At 32.8% G+C, this 24,766-nt stretch overlaps 1 protein-coding gene across 12 annotated transcripts in view; it reads right to left on the minus strand.

Moving 5' to 3' along the window:
• LOC118185753 (uncharacterized) overlaps positions 1–24,766 on the minus strand; it is a 555,072-nt gene that overhangs the window by 308,321 nt on the left and 221,985 nt on the right. The gene's annotated exons all lie outside the window — the stretch shown is intronic.

The raw sequence follows: 24,766 nt of genomic DNA on the forward strand, positions 1-24,766 counted from the left end.
CAGGTATGGTGCAAAAAGCAGAATGCTGATTCTTGTAGAAAAGCAGTTTGCAGCTCTTGGAGTAAACAGAAGAAATTAATAGGCAGAGACAGCTTTTCCAAGCGTATCCCAAATGTTTTTATGGGATGCTGAACAAAATTACCAGAAATATCTTCCATATCAAATTAGTCGTCTAACAGGCTTGCTTTTTGTAAAAGAACTTTAGTCAAACTAAAACCTATAACCTTTGTTACAGAGCACAGACTTATAAAAATTCAAAGATATTACCTTAATAATTTCCTATGTTGTAGTACTCCTTATAATATGATATGGTCTACGTGAAACTGTAAAGAAAAAAAGTCATAAAATTAACAAACCATTAAAATGGCACTACTAAATTGTTCGTTATTGAGTTTAACTCAACGCTTAAAGTGACTCAAATCCTTGAGACCCAGGCTTAAGGTCATCTGGTATTCAGACTTCCCAAATATCAGCAATAACTATCCACTTTCCTACTGCTATGTTAGTTATTGTAAGAGAGTCAATGCTTTCCTTCCGCTAGTTCTTTTCACCTGGTTATGCGATGTAACGGTAATCAGGGAATATTGTAAGTCTAGTATAAACTAGATTAGACTTCCATATAGATATTTCTACAACTTGGAAAAATTTCTGCAAGCAAGAAATGACAAAATGATCCATAAAATTGAAATAAACTTTTTTAATGCGTTGTCATAGCTCAAACTTTCCAACAGTATGACAAAAGTTATAATCACCCAAATGCATTCGCTGTGACATAACAATGTTTCTCTAATCCAAAATGAGTGTTAACTCTCCTCCAAAATTTTCTTTTAATATTATCTGTCTGAGGCATAAAGCTTCGTTTCTATCCTAAGACTCGTTTCCTTATATTTCGATAACTAAGCTATTGACATATCATTTGATATCTGAATACTATCGTCCAATGAAATCTACGAATGCGCCTGGTATGTCAAAATTTCCATCTGGATTTGACTGCAGCGTAGAAAAGTAACCACGTTTAAAAAAATAGGTATATTTTTAAAAATATAGCGGTTATGATAAACCAGAGTTATAGAATTGAACAAATATATTATTTACGTGTAGAGAGAGGCATTAGGATTTTTTAAAGCAGGAGATGTGAAAATTGTGCAGTGCCCTCTCCGGGTCTCGAATATGCGTAGATTGTTGACCGTTTCACCATGAAGGCATACAGAAAGGAGGGAGAAAATACCTTATATACTCCCCCTTTTTAAAGGGCGACCGTGGATTAGGGGACTCAATCGCCAAATTATAGTGGTAAAAAATCAGCATTCACCACCTTTTAGTTTGGGCGCCACTGTAGAGTTATTAGGTTATTTCGAAGCAGGAGGCATGAAAAATGAGCAATGCCCTCTCCAGGACTTGAACATGGATCTCTCGAATACGCGTTGAGTGTGCTGACAGTTACACTACAATGGACACACTGGAATACAACACACTGGACACACCGTTACACTGGAAGGAGGGACAAAATACCTTATACACAATCTAGGCAGAATGAAATCTGATTCCTATTTCAATGGTCACGTTACTACATTCAGTACCATTTTTACCTAATTAAATTGTATACTAAACTTGAGCTAAATGTAAAATGAAAAAACTTAAAAGTCGTACAATACTCGGATAAAAGTACAATAGAATTGTATTAAAAGAGTTCATATTTCAAAATAATTACATTTATTTTGAGTTTCATATCATGCTTTATTACTTTTTCTTTTTTTCTTTTGTTGGATTTCATTTTAAGAGATGAAAAGGTCTATTCCTCATATAAACAAGTATTCTGAGGGTTCAAAGCCTCATTTTGACTGAAAATATGACAAAATGAATAATGGCTCTTAAGAATAACCATCAAGAAGTATTAGTTATGTTCAATATAGTGCTCTTTGATATGGAAATGATAGATATATAGTAAAAATAGACCTTTCTCATTCCAAAGAAATTTGTCGCTTTGTGCTGATCATTTTGTAACTGACAACCATGTTTTTGGATCCCGTTACTCGATTACACATGTTTTTAAGCATGTTGCTTCAAAGTAGTTCCGTAATATAAATTTATCCAAATACATAATGAAAGAACAACTTGTAAAGTAAAGAGAAGAAAAATAAACACCTAAAATGACCATAGTATTGTTCAATTAAGTATGAAAGTCTGCTTTAGTAGTTGTATAAAATTAAGAAATGTATATATCAGCTTTATTGTTCACTTATTGCTTTCAGATAAACAATAAGTTGTAAATAAATGTAAAAAAGAAGGGCTCAAGAGCCCACAAGCCTGAGCAGTAGCTTTTCCTTAACAGTAATAATAATAAGAGAGAGAAAGAAGGCCTACGAAAGAATGGTCTGTTGTTCAATGACATAAGACCAGCCGGACAATCCGTCTTTTTAATAAGGAAATGGTACTTGTAGGGCAGTGACAAAATCATAGATTTAATCATTGAAAACTGCTGCAAGGGTAAAGCAAAGTTATTGCTTTATGATTTGATGTTATATTTCAGTTCACAAGGTAGGTATCATATACTTTGTTGAAAGAAAAATAAATGCTGTTTATTGTACTGCTGGAGGATAAAATACTTTTTTTATCTATTGGCCATATTCGGAATAAAAACTCGGCCTACTATTTGGTTCGAGTAAACAGATAAAACAAATAACAAATGAGAGTAAATAGGTAAAAATTACGGTACAAATATTCTGTCGTAGCAAATTGTGTTTGTTTATATGCAAACAATATGGTTATGCGAAAACCACTGCCGCACAAAATAGGTTGGTCCTTCCTGTTTCTACATGTTCAGCATATTTTAAACATCTGGAAAATAAATTTTCTCGCCTTCAAACAAGCTTTTTTTAGCTTTTGATTCCTTTAAATTTTGCCTGTAATCCTTTCAGCCATGTTTGAATTTGTTAACTAAATGATCGATTACCCAAAAGCGCTAAATATATAATTAAAATATAATGTTTCTGCATTACAGATAAGAAGGAAATATTCTAATTTTACAGTAAAAATATTGTTAAATATATTAATCGGAATCTAATATTCGGTCTTTTAAATCTGATGAGAATATGACATTTAAAATATATCAGCAGTAAAAAATTAGTATCGAGTCATTTTCATAAATACCAGTGTCACAAAAGCTCATTGCTATTTTGCAACGCTTAACAGATAAAAAAGTAACAGTAAAAAAGTTTAGGTCAGTATCACTTAGTCAGTGGTTCAAGCTAGCTCAAAGTTGAATAAACCACCATCAACCCTTCTCTAACGGTATTTTGTCTTTGTCCTTTTTATACCTTTCTGCCAAACAACGTAACATCTGTTTTAGACTTAAAGGCAGAAATCAATGTTAAGATGCCAGCCAACCTTCCATCGTAGTCTCTCACCAAATGACATCAACAGGGTGTCTTGAATTCTATTGGTCAAGTATTCCTCAAGTTGAAGTGCAGGAGGAGGACTTCAAATTCCATTTTAGATACTCCTTTTTTGTACTTCAATGCAAACAATTTACACACGCCAAGGAGAGGTAGCGAGAACTTATAAAACTTTAATATCCCATCTACACCACGCTTCTATTGTTTCTGACAAACACTTTTCTCAAAATAAAGTAATAAAATTGAATGCCAGTATTTTTCACCGCCTTGGTCTAGACAGGTATACACAGAATTCATGTTTTAAACAGTTGTTTTAGACTTGATATACGGTCTAAAGCAATGGCAACAGTATTCGATTAAATGTTCCCCAAGGAAGCCTTTCGCTCTTATTTCGTTGAATTTATCTGCTGTATATGTTGTGATGGATGACTTAAGAGTTAAAAAAAATAAAAGCTAAGTAGTGATAAAAAGTGACTTCGTTCTTTTTTTTTAGTAATTTAGTGCTATTTCTTTACCGAAGATCTGATGAGAATTCCGTGCCGAAGTAATGAAAGCTAAACTTTTCTTTCTCCATAGCAATGAAATAAAATTACGTCTTTGATGTCTTTTAGAAAATTCCAGTCTTGTTTGTATGATAAGTATCTAGCATTATATTTCTCAGCGCTTGTGACGCAGCTGTATGCCAGCTAAATAAATTATGGTACAATCTTATTTATAAAAAAACCGCTGCACCATTTAATCAGCAGCTGAAAGCTCTAGAATTTGTGAGAATAGAAATAAAAGAATAGTAGAACATATCAATCAAGTTAAAAAGAAACTGGCTGATGTTTCTTTTATGAGACATCCTTTCAATATTCACCATGAGCATGCATTCAATTTCATACATTTTAATGCTATGTAGGTTGCTAATAATGTTTGTACATTTAATACAGTATATGGCACCTTAAGCTAGTGTTCCAGTCTAGTTTCATAAGCAATAAATTTTATCTAGAAACAATCAATAGCGAATGCGCTTCTCACTTAGGATTATATATTTTAATATTTGTTATTTGCATGGAACTGATTTTGCTAGATTGGGGGGGGGAGTTCAACACAGATTTCTAAGAAAGCACTAGATACTACGCTATTTTAATATCTACCGTAATAACCTGAAGTAAAAAAGCAAATTAAGGAACTATCTAATTGAATAATATGTACTGTAAATATATAATTTGATTTATACACCAGCACATAATTCATACCGAGCTCGATTCTCGTTGAAGGGGTTTCCGTAATTCACCCCAATGCGACGGTACCACAACAAAAGTTTATCTTAGAAAATCTCCATCAAGGCTTTTCTCTGTGGCAAATAGCTCTAGATTTATAATTAGTAATCTTTTCTGATTAAATAACGGCTTATACATTTTTTTCAAAATAGGTTATTACAGATTACTTCGAATTTATTTATTAAAATTATTACATATACTATGAAGAATAAACCGATAGTTGTATGTATATTGCTTGTGGGGGAATATCTGTGATAGCAAATTACTCCAAAATTTCTTGAATTTTACTTATCTATTAATAAAATATTTGTCATATCTAATTTAATGAATGTATCATGTAAACTGTAGAATCATTAGGCTTATTTTGAGAAGGAAATATAAAGAATGTGCAGTGCCTTAACTGGGATTTGCAGTCGGACCACCGAATTGCTAGCAGGACGTGCTTCCAATTGCATCATGAAGGCATTCATGTCATCGGTAAGGAGGGAGAAAATACCTTATATTCTCCTCTATTTAAAGAGAAGGAGGGGACACAGTCGCTTAATTTTGGTAGTAATGAATTAGCATCCACCACTTTTTTAGTTCAGGCGCCACTTGCCATTATCGAAGCAGAAAATGTGAAAAATATTCAATACTTTAGTCCAGATTCCAACTCCAGACTTCCCGTTTGCTTGCCGGACATCTTTGCAATTAACGACGGAGGCAGCCAGTAAGGAGGGAGAAAATACTTTACAATCTAACATATAACGTATTAACAAACCGGAATGTGTACATAAATTATTGAAGTATATTTTATTTTAAAATGACAGAAAAATGATCAAAACTGTTTGTTACATTAGCAAAAGGAATCTAAAATAAAGAATGAAATCTGTGTGCAAGTACATGATGGTAAATTAATTATATTTTCTCCAGTTATTCTTTAATATTTCCATTTGCAAATTATTTACTATTATACGATTTGTAAAACCAATCAATACCATTATGAAGCTTACTTAAGTGCCACTGTTTCATTGGGCTAGCAATAATAATAAAAGTAAATACTAAAATTATAATTGACACGAGTTCTCGATTGACACGATTGAGCAGTTCTTTGTTACACAGACTAAATAATTTTAATGGATAACTCAATATATAGATCCAGTATATACTTACTAAATAACTCAGTATATAAACTTACAGAGTTTGACTTGCTTTGGGAGCATAGACTAGTTCCAAACCTTGACAAACATTTAGCGAATTATTGATGGGCCTTAAATTAACTACAAATTCTTCTAAAAGTTTTAAAATAAACATTTTTATTTAAACACAAACTTGCTTCACTTCTTGTGCTAACACTTCACTTCTTGTGCTAACAGGCTTGACCACCACTTGTGGTGATGTAACTAGCCGATTACTAACTAATTGAAATAACCGTCGTAACAATGATTAAAATAACAGCCGATTAAAGCGTAGACTAGTAGTCGAAGAGTGAACAATTAAATTTTAAGCCAAGTTAGCACGAAACTTTAACCGACGTAAAATGTTGGTAGCAAATAACGCAAAGCACGAGCAATTACAAACATATCAAAGATGGCAAAACTAAAGTAATGTAGTCTCGAGAGGCAGAAATACGCTCTGTTCAATCCGAAAACATCAGCGTAAATACTTTCTAAGTGATTTGCGTTCTGGTGAGGAAACGGAAAAGAGAAGTTATAGTAAAGATCTAAGTCACAATAACTGGTTAGTTTCAAATAATAATAACCCTACAAAATTAATGTATAGTTATTTAATAACTCAATATATATTCCTATTTAACATTTTAGGAGACTGGAAGCCCTTCAAAATTGCCGATATTACGAAATTTGTAGTACGAAAATTTTGAAAGTGATTTCATTTCTTCAGATCTCCTCAGACCTCTTGACTCTCTTTCAGTAATTCTTTGTCAAAAAATTAAAAAAAATAATTCAAGAAATAAAATCTATAAAAACTTAAGATTCCCTAAAGTTTTCCGAGCAAGTAATTAGAATAAAATACTATATAAAAAATATAAACTGTATTTAAAACGTAGAAGAACTACATTTGACAGAACCTTTCAGTCATGGGAACAAATAATCTCCATTATAAATGCCTTTCAAAGTCTTCTTTTCGAAATCTGTGAGAGGTTTCTTTCCATAAATATTTACTTGAAAAACACGTTAGATACTTCTGTTGGGGGTCTTAAGTTTTGGAGTCACTGGGTAGAAAAGAGCAATAGAAATTTACCCAAGATAATATATATATATGTCTCAATTCTAAAAATAGTTACCTCTATCCGCACTGCGTCATTTCTATATTAATCCATGTCACATGACTCTGACATAATTCTGGTGATGTAAATGGAACTAAAATTCAAGCAGCCAACAGTAATTTTACAGTAATATTAACTATCCAATCAAAGTGCATTGAGAACCCAAACTAACTCAGTCTGAATTAAGATTTCACCCTTAACACGACGCACTTGTTTTCTACGCTTTGCCCTAGCTGGACTGAGGTCTGTCCGTTCCTCCTTCCTCTCCGCAAAATTATCTAAAATGTAAGATGTTTGGACTAGGCACAATTAATGCGCCAACTTGTTTGTGGCCGCAACATATTTGCAGAAATAAAAATGAATATTTAATCAGCTTTCGCCTCCAATTTTCTATTCATTAGGGATCAACACTTCTACGCCACCAAAATTTCTGCTAGTCATTACTTCCACGTTTTTTTATTACATATATATATATATACACTGGTTATCATACATTTTTGAATATGTTGCCAAGTAAGATTAGCTGAGTAAAACTGCGATATGCAAATTAGTGGCGCTGCTTTCGGAATACTTCATCTGCGAGGAGCATAAAAGTCCATGCTTGAGAGCCAGCCCACATATTTCACTGTGACAGTGACATCAGAAATCTGAGATAGCCAATTCGTAACAATGACCTCCAGGCATCATTTGCCTACAGAACTGCGATGGCGAGCCATTGGAAGACTAGAGGCATGACAAAGTCAAACAGAAGTGGCCGGATGGCTAAATGTGAGTCGTTCTGTGGTTCATAGACTTTGGAGGCAATTTCAAACCACAGATTCGGCATCTAGGAGGTTTAGCCAAGGACGGCCAACTGCTACGACAAGAGCCGATGACCGATATTTGACATTTTGTGCACGCAGGAATAGAACCGCTACTCCGACTCTTCTTAGATCCTCCCTTGCTGCATCCACCGGAAGGTTCGTGTCAACGTCAACTGTGCGTAGAAGGCTTTACGAAGGTGGTCTGTACGCGAGGCGACCAGCCATTTGTGTGCCGCTCACGTCACACCATAGCAGGGACCGTTTTCAGTGGGCGCGACAACATGTCCACTGGACGCCTGATCAATGGAGGGCGGTTGTCTTTACGGATGGGTCCAGGTTTACTCTAGAAAGCGATAGTAGGCGTTATTTGATATGGAGAGAACCTAGAATCCGTTATCATCCTTCAAACATCCGTGAAATAGATACATATGGAAGAGGCAGTGTCTGTGTTTGGGGTGGCATCTCTTTGGGTGAACGCACAGACCTCCGTGTCTTTCCAAGGGGAACCGTGAATGCTCAGATTTATAGAGATGACATCCTTAATGTTTATGTGCGCCCATATGCCGGGGCAATAGGTGATGCTTTCCTGTTACAGGACGACGCGCATGGAGTAGCCAGCTCGATCCCCAGACTTGAATCCTATCGAGCACGTTTGGGATGCTTTAAGGAGACGTCTAGCTGCTCTCAATCCGCCCCCTCAGACCCTTGTCGCGCTTGCAACTGCTTTGCAAGAGCAATGGCTCTCGCTTCCTATGGAACTGATAGACCGCATAATTGAAAGCATGACACATCGCTGTATGTGCTGCATTGCTTCTAGAGGAGATCATAATCCATATTAAAGGTACTTTTCCTATAGCAAACTGACACCTTCGATTTGTTCATTTTATACATGTGCTAATTTCTATACTACCACATTTGTCTGGTTATTTCTGTTTATGTTATTTGATACCTTACTATGTGCTGTATATTGTGGGTAAGTTTCATTAAATTCTATATGTAACTTTTTCAGTAATCGTGATTTTTGTGATTTTCCCTTAATTTATGATAACCAGTGTATATATATAATTTTAACAAAAAATACCGGTGATTTTTACTTTGTTGAAATAATTTTTATAATAAGATTTATATGTACTTAGTGTTTCTCACACAGACAAACAAAGTTTGGAATTTCCTTTTCTTCACTTTATAGGCTATCGTAGAATGACTTAAGAGCGTTACGGAAAAATACCATGACGGAAAAATTCTTATTGGAATTTTACTATTTTTTTAGTTAATACTAGAACCATTAAACCAAATTGACTTTTCGCTAATACATCCTGCTTGATTTCTCCTTTTTCATTGAAATTTATTTCGCTACTAATTAGTGTCACGCTTCCGCGTAACATGCAAGTTTTTATTTGATACTTGAAATTAATTACTGAGATATTGCTTAATTAATTTTTTATTGTTAGCAAAAAATCACTTTTAATTATCACTTATGAAGTATTAAAATTTTTCAAACAGTTTTACTTTTCGAAACTGGATTTTATAATTTATTTACTGTGAATTGCAAATGTATTATATAATCAAAGAATGAATTTCTCACTAAATATTATTCATAAGCGCTATTAAAATTTCCCTTTTTTTAGAAATGAATGAAATTTCAGGGAAGATAGATAAGAACAATTTATTTATCACTGTAATACATTTTTTATCTATAGGAATTGGCCATGCAACCATAATGTGCCACCTAGACTATGCAGTTCAACAAGAGATGGTAGACGACGAAGCTGGCTAACATATGGCGTTTTATTCTTCTCATTCTTTTTTAAATCATTTTTGTTATTGTGACCTATCTCACTTGTGTGACAGTAACATCAACAAGCCCACAAAATTCATCGTGGCACGGAATGCAAAATTGCGTCTGTCATTGGCAAGAGCCTAAAGGTGACAGTACGACTACGCTCAGTTCCGCCTCCAATTTTGATAAAGACCACTCAGCGGCGGGGGGGGACGGGTCTGAGGGTTTCCCACCCTTCTTCCCTACCACCACCTTCGCTAGAGGACTTTCGGCTCGTCGCATATTTAGAGTACTCCATGCTGCTCGGACACTATACATTTACAAACATCCATGCCCTCTTCGGGATTCGAACCCGGCCCTTCGATAACGAAAGTAGGCTTCTTTATACCGTATGAGCAGCCAAATCACTTTAACATACATGTAAATAAATTTAGTTTACCTTTTTAATGAGTATTTTATATCAATGGCTATGTTTTCCTATTGCTTTGTTTAAACATTTTATAGGTACACACATATATATATATATTCTTAGAGAAGCACATTCATAACACGTATCCTTCAATTACGTGAGAGTAAGTAATTAGTTAACAGTTCACATATTAAAAACATTGTTAAGGATTTTTTTTAATATTTAAAATTAATTCTAATAACATTAGTCGAAATAAATCGTTCATAAAACTGGAGCATAGTTTTTTTAATCTTCTCCGTTTTAATGCTAATATCAATGATAAAATAATATTTTAAATTTACCATTGTCAAAAGGAAGTCGGCATATTTCCACGATATTTTTCTTTGGGAAGGGAAAGATAAGGAAAATTACTGAATGCATTGAATGGAACTAATCAAGACAAACAGAGAATGATTTAGAATGCCAACAGTTTGTGACGAATAGCCGAATCTAAGCAACAATGTGGTAACACCAAGTGTAACTGAAGAGGAGAAAAATTTCGGTGATATTATCGATGATATTACATTTTGAATTCAAAATTCTCAGATACCACACTAGGCTATTGTCGACAGTAACCATGCTTTCATCTGGCTGATGCCATTCACCGATAATTTTAAGCACATTACTTATTATAAAATTTAATAAGCCTTTTACGTTTCTTGATAGATTGTTTTTATGCTTTTTAAAATTATATGCCGGTGGGAAGAGAGCTAATTATTCTGACTGAGTAATGTTGCAAGATCAATTTTGAAAGGAAAATAAAAAGTCTACTACTATCGAACTGTAATTTAACGAATCAGTAAAACTTTAAATGTAACATTCGTGTGATACATAGATAATTTTAAATGTGATAATTTAGAACTGCAGTTGAGCAGTATAATTCGGAATATTTTTTGTTACTGATATTAAAGAATATTCTTACTTAATCAATATCCACAAATATCGGAAGAATTATTTTCAAACCTTTCTCTCTGTATGATGATTGCACTAAACAGTTTTTTTCCTAGAAAAATATATTCGCCAACTTACTTCCAGATACAAACATGCTTTCGTCATCAGCTCGTTTCGATTAAAATTTTTGAACACAAGAAATGTATCTCATAAGCTTGTAATTTTAATAAACCAAGAACGAAATAAAATGGCGCACCTTTTAAAACTATTTATTATCAATACTTTTTTTAAAATAAGAACATTATAAGAGATAAAAATATAGTGTTTAATTTAACAGTGGCAAAATAAGCTAGCGTTATATTTCTCTACAGAAAATTGTTATAAAAATTATGCTTCTTACAACAAAGAAAATTCTTATAATTTCTGTTAGGAAAGCATTACTGTCTTTAGTGTAATGCAAAGACTTTCTAAAGAATGATTTTCATGTAATTTGATGACAATATTCCTTTTTTCTGCGATTATTTACATAATAAAGTGTTTTAATTTTGCTTTCATTTTTGTAATTAAACGTAAAGCTGATCAATTTTCTTTACCTCAAACATTGCTGTTGATTATTTCAGCCTTTCTGTATGTGAGTGCGGTACCGAAAGCATAGGCATTAGTCATCATGGAAAAATTCATTGCAATTTACAAAAATGTAACTGGAATTCTGTTGTACCACAAAGAATCTAGTTTATAGGTTGAAAAAAAAAAGGAGTTTGTGATTAGCAGGAATAGAATTTTAACTCATGTAATTCTGAGCTGCAGCAATAAAAACAAAGTTCTGTAGGTCGATACATTCGAAGGAAATTTAGTCTCCAAGCTTATGCTACAGTAGAACATCGATCATCCGAAACCCATTGTTCGAAATGCCCTTTAATTCAAGGTTTATATTTTCGACTATAACATGTCATTTTTTTTATAATTCGTAAATCCTTTTCTAGGTGCATGAAATCACCGCGATTTTCATATAATTCAAATATTATTGAAAAAGATTTTTCTGTCTTGGACACTGGAAAGTCATTAAATTTGATGATTGATAGTGCTGTAGTGAAAACAGAATGTAACAGCAAAGAAGCGAGATATCCCTATTGGAAAATAATAATAGCAACAGTAATAATGAATACGTCCTCTGATGGGAAAGATTTAAAAAAATAGTAATAAGTAATTCAGCCCCCCTATAGTTTTCGCTTTTTCGAAGTAAAATTCTTCACATTAAATTACATTTTTACAGCGTTTTACAGAAGATTTAAAATCGTGAAATAGACTGTTTCGTGACATCCCTTTTAATACTGTAGACAACTCTGCTAATGCCACAACAGTAGGCGGCTCAATTTGTCTTAGGTCAAAAACCCTTAGTTCATACCAAAGAGCACATGCCATATCACGAAAGCTTATATCTATTTGGTTATCATCTAAGAATCGACAACATGACAAGTAACCGGTGTGTCGGGGAGTTCTCGACTGAAACGTACATTACCCTCACGGTCTTAAGAATATACACAGATTATATATTATCAAGACCTCCACAAGCCATATACATGCCTCTTAGAGCACAGGCACAGGTCACGCCCCATCTTGCCCCAACTAGGGAATAGCATGATACTTATTTGTTGTATAAACATCCCTAACAATAAGTTTACCATCCTGTGATGCTGATACAAGGTAACGTGAATGAGATCCCCAGCGCGCGCTATTTTTGCTAAGTGGCCACGAAGTGTGCAGCGTATACGCACTTGAATCCTGTTAAGAGTTTCCATATTAGCAGTGGCTTGCACCAATGTAGCTTCACAGGCAGCTTCTCTTGCATCCCGAACGGTATTCTTAAGAGTTTCAGCTTCTTGGCGAAGACAGTCTATAATTCTTTCATATTGGAAGTTAAATATGATACCAAATGCGATTGTGTTGGAGAAATAAAATTTTCTTTAAGATGTTAAACGTTAACACTGACCGATCCGCCAGATATAGTATCTTATCTGTCTCTAACCGATATATGCTGCATTAAAGTAGTCTTATTAAAATTACATTCACTTCAAACTAATATCAGTTTTTTTCACACAAAATACTGATAGAAAATTCTACAATGCACTCGCTGATTAAGCATAATTTGTATGCTTTGCGAAGAAAATAACTTTATTTCCTAATTCCACGAATTCCAAATTCTTTTAGAGGAAGCGGTTCTCCTGCTCGCATTAATGGAACCCCGTTGCAAAAAGCCGTTACTTTTCATGCGCAAATCCTGTCTTTCATCCTTTCTACTTCAACACAAATAGGCTTTCAGAAGTCTGCGTAAGGTCACCATCATTAGCAATCTGCGGGTTGATATTGTCGATACCTGTAAGAGTAGTGGGTTGCCTACAGATCGTGTTTCGTCGATAATTCAAGTATTAATGTTTTTGAAATGCATTCAGTATTCAAATACTGAAGCATGACTGAGAGCTTCCTTCTCATATACCCGCCGTAGCATTTCAACTGCTTCACTGGTACCCATCCAATTTTAAAATAAAATCAAGTTACTATTCTGCGGTATTTTTCCAAGTACGTCTTTCTCATTCTCCAGAATAGAACGAATTGATGCTTCTACTCGCCATGAAATAGTGTAGACCAGTGGTGTCCAACCTTTGGCCTCTCGCGAGCACATTTTGGCCTATCGCGAGCACATTTCCAAAACATCAACATTTTTTTTTAAATATATTTCCAGTCTTATGTGATACATCTGAAATATTAATTCCGGCAAATGGGTTTGAGATGCGGAGTTCAAAATTTAGTGCATTTAGGTTTTCCGAGTATTTCTCAATTTCAGTTGCCTTGTGGTTATTAATATGGCTTGATAAATTTTGAAAAAGGGTGAAATTGTTTTCTTCCATCTGATTTATTCCCAAATTTAACTTTATCTGAAAACAGTTGTATTCCCAGTCAATTGAAAAAGAGTTTTTTCTTTTCCCTGGAGATCTTCATTCAGTTTGTTCAGTTTAGCTCTTATATCCGTGAGAAAATACAGATCGGATAACCAATTATTATCGTCCAATTCTATATAACTTTTAATTCTTTTTCCGGATTCCAAAAACTGTTTTATTGGCGAAGGAAGTTCTACGAATCGTTGAAGTACTTTTCCTCTGCTGAGCCATCAAACATCGGAATGAAGCAATAAGATTCCATGTTCGCTATCATCAGTCAGCAATCAATTATTTTATAAAGTCTTTTAAGATATCTCTTATGATTATAAATGCTTACCATACTTTAACAATTAAGAAATATAAATAAATGGTTATTTTTAAAATATTTTTTGTTCATAGTACCTAATCGGGCTGGCAAGCACATACAAAACGACCGGCGAACACACTTGTGCTCTCGAGCACAAGGTTGAGCACCGCTGGTCTAGACGATGGTTGCCAGCTGCAAGTTCAGAAATGCCGAATTGTGATCTTCACAAAACCAAGTACAGGATTGTCAAGTTCAATATTAGGCTAGACCATGGCTTCTTTCATTCGCTTTTTTTTTTTCAGTCGCGACCCCTTTTTATCACTGAGATTTTTTCGCGACCCCCTGACCTCATAATATTTACGAAAATTTTGTGGGACCCTATAAGCATTCCGCAAATTCGACACACGGGAGAGTGAAACTGTCAATTTTTTTCATTTGTATACTATTGCAATAATATTTTTATACTATTGCAGTTTTAGGATTGGATTGGATTATTCAATTATGGCAAAGCACACGAGGGCTATCTGCCTAAAGGGAGGGATGCCTCCGTGGAGGACTTTCTAACGGAACTGGCTCGTATACACGTTACACATAGACAAAAACCACAAAAACTCCCATGCAGCCAGCCCGTTCGCGGGATTCGAACCTCGGACCGAACTACCAGTGTTTAGCGTCTTTACCATTCGGCCGCTGGTGGGCCCATTGAAGTTTTAGGTCATTAATTTTAATTTCTAATTTTAAGGCAGAACAATGTGAACATTTTAAATAAGTAACAGACGAAATGACAGCGTCATTTGCAAAGCAAGTAAAGTGAACGTTTATGTTATAAAAAAAAATGCGTCGAGTCGTTTTTTTTTTTTTTTTTATGTATTGTCTTATCTTTATCTATTTTCAGATACATTGTGTAAAAATATTTGTAATTGTAAAATTATTGTAATAAGTTAAAGAAATATAAAAACTGAATTGTTGGCACCTCAGTTTAAGAAACTCCGGGCTAGACAAATGGTGGCAATATTAAAACTTTTTAATCAGTCCTTGTAAATAAATAAAACCATAAAAGGACATTTTTGAAGTTCAAATTGAGAAATATTCTGCATTTTTTTTTTTTTTTTTAAATTTCATTTTTCTTTCTGTTTCCAACTTCAGTGTGACATAAATCATTAAAATTCATATTGAAATGTAGCTTCAAGAAGTTTTAATATTACCTGTTTTATAAATGGCTCAAAAATAAATTAGAACACTTAGTTTATTTTGTTTTTATCAATGTTTATAAAAAATAAACGTTGGCTTAAAGTGATATCATATAAAAATTGAAGAAATATTGTGTTTACTCAATTTAAAAAAAAATAGCAGCCATGTTATTTAGAGCTTTTTTTTCACAGATATAGCCTTTTCATAATCTCAGTTTGAGAAATTAACCATTTGAGCTAATATATAAAAATTGGTAAACTTAATTTTAAAATTTTATATTTTGTAGTTTGACAGAGGGAAATTACGTTAGATTCAGATTAGCTGGTGCAATTTATTGACAAAAGTATCGAAGCATAAGTAAAAATAGCTTATTCCTTTCACGAAGTAAATGGCATATACAAAGTTATTGAACTCAGTAACTCAAATGCTTTTCTCTGAATATATCATCATAAAAATAAATATTTAAAAAGTATCCTTTGTTTGCTACCATTAAAAGGAAAATGGCCTTGACTATTAGTTATTCGTTGCCCATTTATCGGTAAACAAAATAAAAAATTATTAATTAGGATACAACACAAGTATATGAAATAAACTGCATAACTATTTTTAACCTAATGAACTAAAAACTAAATTCCTGAACTGATTTTTACAGGATTAGAAAACAATTTTTTAAATTAAAAATTATTTTCTGATAGATTAAAGAAACAGAAATTTTAATAAATCATATTTCAATCTGAGATACTTTTAAAGTCAATTAAAAGTTCATAAATATTACATAAATAATTTAATTTCTTACGCTGTTACTTTAAAACGTTCAAATTACTTTTTAAATAAAAAAATTTTCTTTAAAGTCGATCACAGCTTTTGTTTCTTTGGATTATTAAATCAAAGTTAAGAAAACAATTACAAAAAATAAGACTCACCATCGTATTATTTACACTTATAAAATTACATCCATGTAATTTACGTATTTCATACAGTATACTCAATAACAGCACTATAAACGAGTATCATTTTAACGTATTAATATCAGCGCTCAACCTGTAACAACAAGTAATAAACAAATGGAATTTTAAGATATTCTAAAAAACTACTCACAAATAAAACGAAGATTTCCCAAAATGGAAAATTTGAATCTGTTTCGAATAGGGCAGAAAATGTTCTCTATCAAATCAGTGAAGTGGAGAAATGATTTCGATAAAAGTTATTGAAAATTATTTGATATGCTGCTCAACAGATGGCGCCAGAAGCTCTTACCTGACCAGGTGAAATCAATTAATTTATGGCGCAATGTCACGTGTAAGGAAACTAATCGCAGCTTATAGAAGCAAATGTCGATAATAGCAGATTTTTCGGTATCGCTGAATACTAATCGCAAAACGAATTGAGTTTTGAATTGATAAAACATTATTGGACATTTCGTTTATCTGTTATTCAAAACTATGCAAAGTGTAACCTTTTTACTTACTGATGGGAATGAAAATTATGTTGTATATTTATTTAAATTGATTAAAAAAAGAATTTTCTGCGAAAGGATAAGCTAAATATTTTGTTGTTCCTTACGTATAGGAAAAGAAATACAAAAAAAAAAAAAAAAAAAAAAAAAAAAAAAAAATTTTCCATAAACTAAGGTTTGAGTTTAAAGAATTGTCTTGTGTCTAATCGATTACAACAAGGGATACGAGGGATATTTATCTAAGGGAAAAGATATCTTTACGGGAGATTTCTATAACAAAACTTGCTGATATTATTTACATTACATATGGGAAAATTGACTATTTTCTGTGGAAATAGAGACTTAAGGTTACCTCGAATAGTTAGAAACTGAGAAAAAATGACAGATTTTATCATTTTAAATGGTATACTATTTAAAATTCTAACATTTAACATCATTAATGCTTCGATATAATTAATGTTATGCAAAATTTATCATTCTACTGTCAACTGTATGATATTTGAAATTAAAGTATCTCTTAGGAAATATCTTTAGTGTAATTAGATTTTTCGAAACAGGAAACGTGAAAAATCAACGAGAAAATTCTTACTTAAATCGCGGGTTTTCCAGTTGATGCGTGCTAAACTCCTACACCATGAACACCATAACTTCTGTACTCACGGGAAAAGAAGATATTTATTTATCCATTAAATGATTTATTTATTTATTTAGGACGTAGTCCTGCCCGTCTGACGAGCGAAACTCGTCTTATGACACGAAGGAGCTATGCCCATATCCATTAAATGATACGAATTTTTATAGAAATAATAAATTTGTTGTGTATATTAATTATACATTTTAGCAAAAAAAAAATAAGTGACGCTATTTAGAATATGTATATATTTGCCTATTAATGCTAATAATAATAGGCTAATGTTGCTACATGCAATGTAATTTGGAAGATAAGTTAATTTTTGTCCATTGAGATTAAGAACTGTTTTAGAACTGGCAGATCACTAATAATATTTTCTGCCGCACGAATGGCTGTGATAACTGGCAATTATGCTAGGCTGCACGGGTGACTGATGCAATGACAATAATGTAACGAACGTAATGTGTAAGGTAATGAACCAATGTAAAGTACCTTTGATGTAATGCGATGGAGACTTTAAATTTTGCGAAGCAATGGAAAACCTCAATTAATAATATTTGACTACAATGTTTTCCAGCCTTGTTAGCATTCCGATCCACATCGTATAGTTCTAACTACCTCGATTTACATGCTCATAATTGCTGTCAAGAAAACACGAAGAGAAATAGTAAACATAGAAAATAATAATAGGCTAATGTTAAATAAATATGAATAACTTTCTAACTTGAAAGATTGTTAAGAAGATATGGAAATACTGTTTTTAATTTTTTTTGTGATATTATATGCAATATACTTTTATAATTTTCTTTTGTTTATTAACAGGAATATTTGTTAATTAATAGAAGGCTTTGATTAATTACATAAAAAGTGTTTTTGTCCATACAGATTCATTCGTCTTTGGTGACACAGAATGTTGGAACTCTATTTCAGATAGGAATATTTTATAAAATATTTTGTGAACATTTTTAGTTTTATCTAAACATTTACTTAAGAAATGAATAATGAATTACATCAAAGTTGAAACAAAGTGTGAAAAATAATAATATTCTTTATTTCTAAAATTGTGAGAAAAGATTAAAGAGTATTATAGTTTCCTTATTAAACTAAGTAATTTTTCATTTTGCATCAGTAAGATATTTTTTTAGCCTGGAATTAGCTCGAATGGGGTTTTAGCCCCGAAGAGGGACATTCCTTCGTCCACTGTAAACGGCGAATCACTTTTCAAATTGTTACCACCAAATATTATCGCCCTGTATTATTTTTTAAGAAATTAAGTAATGAGGAATCAGCATTTATGTGTGTAGGTTCTTCACACTCGGAAAAAACACCAGCACCTAAGGATTCAGCATAATTCTGAATAATGTAGTCCTCCACCCGAACATATGTGCCTGGAAGCCCGATATAATTAATGTTAACCTAACACTCCTAACGGTTATGCGCATAACCATTCTCTTTCGTACTTAAGCTAATATGATAATCCGAATTATTTGGCCCTAGAATTGAATTTAAACGGAAATTACCCACAGAAACATTCTGAATTATCAAATATCTTTTATCTTTTGAAATTGTATTAAGATTACAGTTCTAATCATGCCGGCAATTTATTTCCTTGTTCTTAAATGGCCAAATTACTTACAAAAAAGAAATTGAACTATTAACCAAGAGAAATATGTGTAAACGCAGTAATGACAGACCTAAAAATTTCTTTAATGTATTGCCAATCAATTTTGAAAATGGAAAGGAAGTATTTAAATAATAAGGAAACAGAAAAGAATTTAAAAATTTAAAAGGCTTTCGCTTCCAATTTTATCACATTTCAACCACGTTTTTCCTGTTAAATTAAGGAAATTGTATTGGGAAATAAATAGTTGATTTCTCGAATAAAAATCTAGCCATGTCAGAGTAAAAAATATGGGAAACGAAAGTTCTTTTCTAATTGCAGTTGGTTTTGTATATATTCATAAGATGACCAAACAATAAAGTGCAATTTACGCTTAGTTAATTACATCTCTTATTTCGAAAAAATAACATTTTCACAGGTTATTAGCGCTCTTTACTGGAGCAGTTTTCCAGGATGTAGTAATGGAAACTGCAACTAGGATTTGCACAAAAATTTATACGTATAGATAAGACGAGTGGAAAAACCAGCTTCGTCTTACAAAAACATTGTTACGAATGCAAAAGCTTGCTAGTCTGTATTTATCTTCACTGTTTCCCCTTTACCCCGACTACGAGGGTTTGCAGTTGGAAGGAAAAAGTGCAGAAATAGGGGTAAATTCTCCCAGCCCGGAGCTGTTTGCTTGAAAAGAGAGTTTGATTCACTCCATGCATCTTTCTTGTGATTTCTTTAAGAATCTCTGAATTTCTTGACATACATATTTCTTATCCAGTTTTGATTCGATGGTTTCTTAAGAAAGGCGCTATTTGTATTACGAAAGGGGGCTAGAATTTTTAAAAGATGAGAATATGGGGGATGAATTCAAAGAATATGGGGGGGATGTAATATTTGGAAGGGGTTAAAAGTGAATGATGGTTGAAAAAACAAATGGTAGTGATTGTTGTTATTTGCTTAAAGGTGACTGTTATTTTTTTCCTAGAATGTTTATTTATGATAGACTGCAATTTTATTTTTGAACTTGATTTTGAATATCCGGAGCTTAAGGACTTGACGGAAGTGCTTTGTAAGTACAAGTACTTTGAAGTTTTTAGAAGTGCTTTGTAATTCAAACAGTTTTACCAGTCACTTTTAAGGATGTTGAAATTATTTTGATGGTACAGGAAATGATGTTTCCATTATGTTTAGTTATAAAGTTTAAAGTTTCTATGATCCATTATTTCAACCCACTTGATGTCATCCATCCTTATTTTCCATAATTAGGTCATTTATGTCACACATGATGCAAATAACTTCGCTAAAATAAAATAAATATAACGTATTTATGAACTTGCCATATAATGTAAACGGTAAAAAAAAAAAAATAGGTTACTGCCTGTCTTAGTTTCATCACCTTTTTTTCGGGGCATAACTGTGCAACATTCAATAAATATTTTAGTTAACAGTGATTTATGTTTTGCATTGAAATGAAACATCTAGTGTTTTTAAGTAGCTACGATTTAATTTTGCCTCTCAGATCAGTTAATTATTTCAATCTCGGAATACCAAATACGCTGATAATAAGTCGGAACCTTAAGATTAAATATTTATTTTTTTTCTTAAAATATATTGCGTATTTGATACAGACAGGCAAATTTTATTTAATTTTTCTGTGCAATCTTCATCAAGATTCATTAAAATATTTCATAAGCAAGATGTAGCTGAACTTAATGCTATCATTTCTTTATTCCTTTACTAATTTTGCATGTTCTTTATCATTCGGTGACAAATGATACGAAACAGTTTAGTTCATCAGAGGTCGAGTAGATGAATCTATCGATAACCACTCAGTTAATTTGAATTCTAGCAAAGTTGCATGGGAGTTTTCCTGGTTTCTCAATGAAAAAACGTAAATATGAGCTGGTTTTCCGTAGAAACTCCTCCACAAAAGCACCCTTCTTCTTAGACAAATAGCGCACTTTGCCCAAATCAATCGAATAGAACAATTTAACACATTTACATGTATTTAAAGATTTAAAGCGTATTGAAATTTCAAGAATTTTTTAATTACTTTTGACTTAAATTCTTGTTAGACATTTTTTCATATACGAAGGTATTTAGTTATTGAAATTTTGAATATTGTGCAGCTACATTAAGACATGATAGTGGCGTAAGCTTTTTATTTTTATAGGACTTAAAAAATATACGAACAAATTTTTATTTGTTATATTTAATCTCTCTATCTAGATAGAGCTATAATAGGAGCTATAATAATAGAGCTTTCTTTAATCTTTTAGTGCACGGTTATTATGCCATTAAATATTTCAGTTAACTTATCAGCTTAGAACTTCGCTATGTTGTTTATTACATTTATTACGTTATTAACTACTTTGTAGAGTCATTAGGTTTTTTGTCGCTGGAGACGTGAAAAATGAAGTGTTCTTACCGGGACTCGAAGCCTGGACTTCTCGAATTCGCTCCCAATTACACCATGTAGGAATGCGGAAAGGAGGAAGAAAATACATTATAACTTTCTTTGAGATTATACCGATTTGTTTTTTCTTAAAATATATGAAATGCATATAATCATGACAAGTATTTTTTAAAATGTTGCTTTATTTCCTGTTACACATGCAATGTAGAAAAGCAAGTTATTCTCTAGCTTAGTTTTCCGTGATCTTTTTGTAGAGATTATTGGAAATTTGAAACCAGGAAAGATGAGGAACAAAATGTGCCCTTCTTGAACTACGGATCATTCACTTGCCAAACGGATCTTTTCACTTTTGTAAAAGCTTCTGTTCCCCAAATAATTTAATAATAAGTTGCAATTTACAGTAGAAACGAAAAATTATAAACTGAAATCAAACGGGTTGTATACAATAAAAAAATAAAGTTTTAAGATAAATATTATATTTAGAATGATACTATTTAAAGATGGCTCTCACGTCTAAATTAATTCCAAATCATAGTTGCAATTGTGTTAAAAATTTTATCGCTTACTGAGAGCAAATGTAATTCATTTCGATCATTAGAATTACTAATAAATATAGATTCCAAATCAAAAATATTTTTAAAGAAAATATGAGCGGTCAATTCCCAGAAAGCGATTGAAATCTCCAGCAGAAAACGAAACAAATGTGCCATAGTTTCTTTACTTTCTTTACTTAAGTTTCTTTACTTCTTTTTTTTAGTTTTTCTATCTAATTTTCTGTGTTTGAATAAATTCGTGTTTCCTGGTAACATAGCAGTTCTGAGTTTATTAGCAAAGAAAAATTGAACCACAGCAAAATTAGTTAACATAAAATAAATAAAACTTCCTTTCTGCGCGAATGTATATAGGACGAAATCTTGCGCTAGTTTATATGCATGAAAACATAATTTAGGAACAAGAGACTGTATTAAAATATCGTAGCGTCTGACGTGAAAGTCTTCGATGACGTTAAGTATCAGAAGCATTGTTCCATATTTTAAGAATATGTGTTTTTAAGTTTTATCTCATAGTGTAAAAAAAGTATAGATTTCTCTGGTTTTGAAAAATTGATAAAAGAATCCACAATTGCACCTTAAATCACAGCTGCACTTGGACACATTTATACCAATAGGGTTTTCACCCTTTTTCTAGACACTTCTTTTGTACACCGTAAAAGATCGCATTTAATTGCTGCTAGATTGTTTGAAATGTTAATAATAAACTTTACAACTACCATGATTATTAACACTTACACTAGAAGTATGAAGAGTTATTTATCGTATTTTATGCAAAGAAATCCAGCAAGGTGTATAATTCTTTATTAAACATGCTACCTGTAGGATATGATTTTGCAATATTTTGGGATCTGAATAGACGATAGTAAATTTTTCTTTGAAATAATAGTCTCTGTTACTTAAACGATGTTTCCCAGACAACCATATCCGATGGTTCAAAGTTGGAATTGATAGCGTGAGTTGGATACGAATCTTCCTGTTCGCAAAGGAACAGATCGAGTCGATAGACAGGCGACATCCATTCCCTCATTTCCATAAACCGCCTTCTGCTGCTGCGCCCTTTTTGTTACGTCACACTGCTTCCCACCCCCATGTCTCAAAATCATAGGGAGTTATCGTGTATAAATATATATAAGACTCATCCATCAAAGCGCCTGGGAAAAAAAGTGGAAAAACTGGAAACAGTTCATCCTAAACATGTCACATAAGCGGATTGATACAAACCCAATATAACGCGTGGGGAACACAGCAGGCCAACCGAGGGAGGGGATATCAATCCGTTGCGGTTGCAGTCCCCCTTCCGTTATTTTTACTCCTAGACCCGTTTCTGTTTCTTGATAGCAAGCTTTTGATGAATTACCCTCCATTTTGAAAGCGTCTGAAATCTCGTCTGCCGATTTACGGCCTCTCTCCTCTCCCCTTGCGCAGCCGATAAGTCATACTTATAGTTACTTATACTACAGCCAAGGCTTCTTCTCTCCCTTTTTCCCGCCACATAAGCAATCACGGTGTTAAAATGATAGAACAATTTAAAAGAGAAAAAGAACTTTTTCCTCCCCAGCCTGTCGGAAACGCGACGCCATTTTATTTAATTTTATTTTTCTTCTTTGTTTCTCATTTTTCTTTTTTATTAATTTTATCCCCTATTTTACCAAATGTTGTGGTGACATTCGGAGATGGGGTGGGGACTGCGGTGAAACACCCCCAACTGAAAATTACCCTCTTCCCAACACCTCACCTTCCCGCTAGCACCTTCTCATCAAGGCCGGTGAAATATGCCCGTGTGTCATTCGAACGGTCGATGCTGCATCTTGGACTTTTTTCCTATTCCATTAAACGTTAAACAGAGAAATAAAGAAATTGAAAAATAAATGCGTGGTAAATTATTATTTTCCATTCCGTTATAGAAATCTTAAGCGTTTCTTAATGTGTTTTCTCTTTTCCTGTTTAAATGTTTGTGGGTGTGGTTATGTGTGGGCATCAAAGCTTCATGTCTTCAGGTGGCTCATCCCTTGGCTTCATGCCTACATTAAAAATGTCCCACAGAGGAAAATGAAAAATATCTAAAGAAAAGTTGGCCTCAATCCATAAAAGAGCAATAAAAATAAAATAGAATAATTTAGTTGATCAAAAACATATTAAATTCTTATAATCCACCGGTTTAAATAAAGTATGGCATCAATTCTGAGACTACTCTGAAGGTGTCTTTATTAAAATAAAATGATCTCGCAAATTCAACAGTCACACGTTCCCGAACTGGATACATTAAAGATGTTCTATATGAAAAGGTAGTTAAAAAAGCACACCATCAGATAATTCCGAATAAATCTAAGTATTCTTAAAGGGATAAATGACAAATTATTTAAAAGTATTTTTTAATATTCATCTTCCAGATTGTATTATTGTAACCTCGCTTTGTTTATAATTATGAAAGGAAATATTTATAATAAGAAGCCTTGTTTATAAAACGAATAGGAAAATGTATGCTTTGGATCCCACAATACGTACCCTGTTTTCATACTGTAAATAGAATTGACATTCCTGTGACTTTTGCGCAGGAATTCTTTGTCGAAGCCTTTCGCAGAATTAATGTTTGATCTGATTTACAATCCTTTGTATTGAATAATTTGAATATCTCTCACGGATAAGTCAAGTAATAGTACGTATATTTTTAATACATATACTCGTGTACAAAATTAAGAGAACTTGCATATTATGCTGAATTTCTGAATAGCTAATGGACAGTTTTTTGAATGACAGTTATGAAATTTGGTATGAATATGCATTTACGACAGAGAAAGGTATCCATCATTCAAAA

The sequence above is a fragment of the Stegodyphus dumicola genome, chromosome 9 (assembly GCF_044657685.1).
Source record: "Stegodyphus dumicola isolate Sdum_Otavi_A_Nest chromosome 9, ASM4465768v1".
NCBI classification, from domain to species: Eukaryota; Metazoa; Arthropoda; class Arachnida; order Araneae; family Eresidae; genus Stegodyphus; species Stegodyphus dumicola.